Source organism: Triticum dicoccoides, chromosome 5B (assembly GCF_002162155.2).
Source record: "Triticum dicoccoides isolate Atlit2015 ecotype Zavitan chromosome 5B, WEW_v2.0, whole genome shotgun sequence".
Lineage (NCBI taxonomy): Eukaryota > Viridiplantae > Streptophyta > Magnoliopsida > Poales > Poaceae > Triticum > Triticum dicoccoides.
Genome location: NC_041389.1, coordinates 57,503,569 through 57,508,649, shown reverse-complemented (window position 1 = coordinate 57,508,649; position 5,081 = coordinate 57,503,569). Strand labels below are relative to the sequence as shown.

Genomic DNA, 5,081 nt, shown 5'->3' with positions numbered 1-5,081 from the left:
TTAAAATTAATCCATTCAACATAGATTATTAATAACTATTTCTAGAGTTCTCTCGTAGATATTGTCCACCGAACTCGTCATTAAACGTTCGAAATACTAATTTCCCATATTAAAAATATTAAATAATATGTTGCACGTGCAAATGCGTGGGAGCGGGCTACTTTACTAGAAATATTTAACCTTAGGGGATTTTGAAATTGAAAACATTAACCGCATTAGCTAGCTATATCTTTGATCGACGACATTTTGAGCAGTACATGTACTTTTAATTTTGTTTGGGAATTTTTGTTATTGGAGAAATGGAAAATAGGGCAACCCAATTTAAAGAAAAACAGGTATATGTAGTGTATGGTGAGTGGTCGCATTATGAAGGAAGTTGTTTCGGTTGTACAACAATAAAATAATCAACCATGATAGATTTTGATTCAAAACATGAAGCAACAACAAATTAAAGCACATACAATGTCTGAATGTACTCGACACACATGCATGTTATACATACCAACTCTTTCATATGTAAATGTAAGCAATACTATCGAGGGTAGCTTGCGGACAACACGAACTCTTCTTCTTGACTATATTGCCTGCTCGTATCATCTAAGCTTGTCCTTCTTATTGGTGATGTATATCTCGTTGCAGAATAACTCCCCTCGTATGTTGCATCCTGAACAGGAGAACGCTTTTTGGGTCCTTGAAGTGCCTCTAGTGTCATCTCCACTGACCTCATGGTTGGTCGCTCCTCTCACTGGTAGAAAAAGAGGCTTCCGTCCAGCCCCATTAGTCGCGAAACTGTAGGAACCGCGACTAATGAAGTCTTTAGTCGCGGTTCGGCAGACGAACCGCGACCAAAGGCCTGGGCCCAGGGCGCTCGGTGGCCAGCTGGTGCACGTGAGGGGCTTTAGTCGCGGTTGGCCAGGCCAACCGCGACTAAAGGTGCCCAAAGGCCTTTAGTCGCGGTTGGCCAGGCCAACCGCGACTAAAGCTCCTCCCCTCTATATACCAGTTCAGCACACTCACTTAGCCATTTGGTGCCACTTCTCTTCACAAGCTTCACAAGGGGGTGTAGGTTTGCTTTTGGTTCCTCTTATGCACACAAGGTGTTTAATGAAATGCCCCAAGAGGGTGAAACAAACATGATATGAAGTGTTGGAGCCACACTTGAGGTTCCTCATTTATTTTTTCCTCCTCGATCGCGGTTAGCAACTTGAACCTTTCATGCATGTGTGTCATTGATAAAATATGCATGTGTGTTGTTCATTGTTTAATTTATATTGTTTATAGCTAGTTAGTTTAACAAATGCATGATGGTTAATTATATATTTTATATTATAATAATGCAGATGAATCGGCAATGGATGTACAGTAACCGACTCTCCCGCGAGTTCACTACGGGTTTGAAAGATTTCCTCGTAGTGGCTAATGCGAACAAGCAGAAGGGTTTTGTTATCTGTCCATGTGTTGACTGTAAGAATCAGAAGGGTTACTCTTCCTCAAGAGAAGTTCACCTACACCTGCTTCGGCACGGTTTCATGCCAAGCTATAATTGTTGGACCAAGCATGGAGAAAGAGGGGTTATAATGGAAGAAGATGAAGAAGGGGATGATTTCATCGATGAAAGCTATCTTGCTCATTTCGGTGATACTTTCATGGAGGATGCTGAAGGTGAAGGGGAAGGTGAAGGGGAAGGTGAAGGTGAAGAAGAGGCACGTGATGAGACCATTGATGGTCTTGGTCGGACCATTGCTGATGCACGGAGACGCTGCGAAACTGAAAAGGAGAGGGAGAATTTGGATCGCATGTTAGAGGATCACAGAAAGTCATTGTACCCCGGATGCGATGATGGTCTGAAAAAGCTGGGCTACACACTGGATTTGCTGAAATGGAAGGCACAGGCAGGTGTAGCTGACTCGGCATTTGAAAACTTGCTGAAAATGTTGAAGAATATGTTTCCAAAGAATAACGAGTTGCCCGCCAGTACGTACGAAGCAAAGAAGGTTGTCTTCCCTCTAGGTTTAGAGGTTCTGAAGATACATGCATGCATCAACGACTGCATCCTCTACCGCGGTGAATACGAGAATTTGAATGAATGCCCGGTATGCACTGCATTGCGTTATAAGATCAGAGGCGATGACCCTGGTGACGATGTTGAGGGCGAAAAACCCAGGAAGAGGGTTCCCTCCAAGGTGATGTGGTATGCTCCTATAATACCACGGTTGAAACGTCTGTTCAGGAACAAAGAGCATGCCAAGTTGTTGCGATGGCACAAACAGGACTGTAAGTCGGACGGGGAGTTGAGACACACCGCAGATGGAACGCAATGGAGAAAGATCGACAGAGAGTTCAAAGATTTTGCAGCTGACGCAAGGAACATAAGATTTGGTCTAAGTACAGATGGCATGAATCCTTTTGGCGAGCAGAGCTCCAGCCATAGCACCTGGCCCGTGACTCTATGCATCTACAACCTTCCTCCTTGGTTGTGCATGAAGCGGAAGTTCATTATGATGCCAGTGCTCATCCAAGGTCCGAAGCAACCCGGCAACGACATCGGTGTGTACCTAAGGCCATTAGTTGATGAACTTTTACAGCTGTGGGGCAGACCTGGTGTCCGTGTGTGGGATGAGCACAAAAAAGAGGAATTTAACCTACGAGCATTGCTTTTCGTAACCATCAACGATTGGCCTGCTCTTAGTAACCTTTCGGGACTGTCAAATAAGGGATACAATGCATGCACGCACTGCTTACATGAGACTGAAAGTGTACATTTGCCAAATTGTAAGAAGAACGTGTACCTTGGGCATCGTCGATTTCTTCCGAAAATTCATCCAGTAAGAAAGAAAGGCAAGCATTACAACGGCAAGGCAGATCACCGGCCGAAGCTTGCGGAACGCACTGGTGCTGAGGTATTTGATATGGTCAAGGATTTGAAAGTCATCTTTGGAAAGGGTCCTGGCGGACAATCAGTTCCGAAGGGAGCTGACGGGCACGCAGCCATGTGGAAGAAGAAATCTATATTCTGGGAGCTAGAATATTGGAAAGTCCTAGAAGTCCGCTCTGCAATCGACGTGATGCACGTTACGAAGAATATTTGCGTGAACCTCCTAAGCTTCTTGGGCGTGTATGGGAAGACAAATGATACAAAGGAAGCACGGCAGGACCAGCAACGTTTGAAAGACCCTGATGACCGGCATCCAGAATGGTTTCAAGGTCGTGCCAGCTACGCTCTGACCAAAGAAGAGAAGGTCATCTTTTTTGAATGCCTGAGCAGTATGAAGGTCCCGTCTGGGTTCTCGTCCAATATAAAGGGAATAATAAACATGGCGGAGAAAAAGTTCCAAAACCTGAAGTCTCACGACTGCCACGTGATTATGACGCAATTGCTTCCGATTGCTTTGAGCGGGCTCCTGCCGGAAAATGTTCGAGTAGCCATTGTGAAGCTATGTGCATTCCTCAATGCAATCTCTCAGAAGGTAATCAATCCAGAAGTTCTACCACAGTTACAGAACGATGTGATCCAATGTCTTGTCAGTTTCGAGTTGGTGTTCCCGCCATCCTTCTTCAATATTATGACGCACCTCTTGGTTCACCTAGTCGAAGAGATTTTCATTCTCGGTCCTGTATTTCTACACAATATGTTCCCCTTCGAGAGGTTCATGAGAGCATTAAAGAAATATGTTCGTAACCGTGCTAGGCCAGAAGGAAGCATCGCCAAGGGCTATGGAAATGAGGAGGTAATTGAGTTTTGTGTTGACTTTGTTCCTGACCTTAAGCCGATTGGTCTTCCTCGATCGCGGCACGAGGGGAGACTAAGTGGAAAAGGCACGACCGGAAGGAAATCAACGATATGTATGGACGGCCATTCTCTGACTGAAGCACACCACACTGTACTGACCAATTCCAGCTTGGTGGCTCCGTACTTTGAGAAACACAAGAATATTTTACGCTCGGACAACCCGGGGAAGCCTGAATCCTGGATTAGGAAGGCCCACATGGAGACTTTCGGCAGTTGGTTGAGAAAACATTTAATGAATGACAATGATGTTGTAGATCAGCTGTACATGTTGGCCAAGACACCATCTTCGACTATAACGACTTTCCAAGGGTACGAGATAAATGAGAATACATTTTACACGATCGCCCAAGATAAAAAGAGCACCAACCAAAACAGTGGTGTCCGCTTTGATGCAGCAACCGAGAATGGGCAAAAGGTCACATATTATGGTTACATAGAGGAGATATGGGAACTTGACTATGGACCCTCCTTTAAGGTCCCTTTGTTCCGGTGCAAATGGTTCAAGCTAACAGGAGGTGGGATAAAGGTGGACCAGCAATACGGAATGACAATGGTGGATTTCAACAATCTTGGTTACCTTGTCGAACCATTCGTCCTAGCGAAAGATGTCGCTCAGGTTTTCTATGTGAAGGACATGAGTAGCAAACCGAGGAAACGGAAAGATAAGAAAACGATCAGTACATCATGCGATGATCCAAAGTGCCACATTATTCTTTCAAGGAAAAGAAACATCGTGGGAGTGGAGGACAAGACAGACATGTCAGAAGATTATAATATGTTTGCTGAAATTCCGCCCTTCAAAGTGAACACCGACCCAAGCATTAAGTTAAATGATGAGGATGCTCCATGGATACGGCACAATCGTAAGCAAGCAGGGACACAAGGGAAGAAATGATGTGTAATAATTTATTGTACCAAACTTTGTTGAATGGATCATGTGAATTATATTACCCGTGATGTGTTTCGTGTCCATTTTCGAATGATTCGAGATACCACTGATGAATTAGTTTTATTTTTCTGAATTTTTTGATATATTATTTGTATTTTTAACATTTTGAATTGAATTAGTTTTATTTTTCTTAATTTTTTGATATATTATTTGTATTTTTAGAATTTTGAATTGAATTAGTTTTATTTTTCTGAATTTTTTGATATAATATTTGTGTTTTTAACATATTGAATTGAATTAGTTTTATTTTTCTAAATTTTTTGATATATTATTTGTATTTTTAACATTTTGAATTGAATTAGTTTTATTTTTCTTAATTTTTGATATATTATTTGTATTTTT

The 5,081-nt window shown here is 42.7% G+C and overlaps 1 pseudogene; it reads right to left on the bottom strand.

Moving 5' to 3' along the window:
- Positions 1 to 532: 532 nt before the first annotated feature.
- The window catches only part of LOC119309027, a 16,595-nt pseudogene continuing 12,046 nt past the window's right edge, over positions 533 to 5,081 (bottom strand).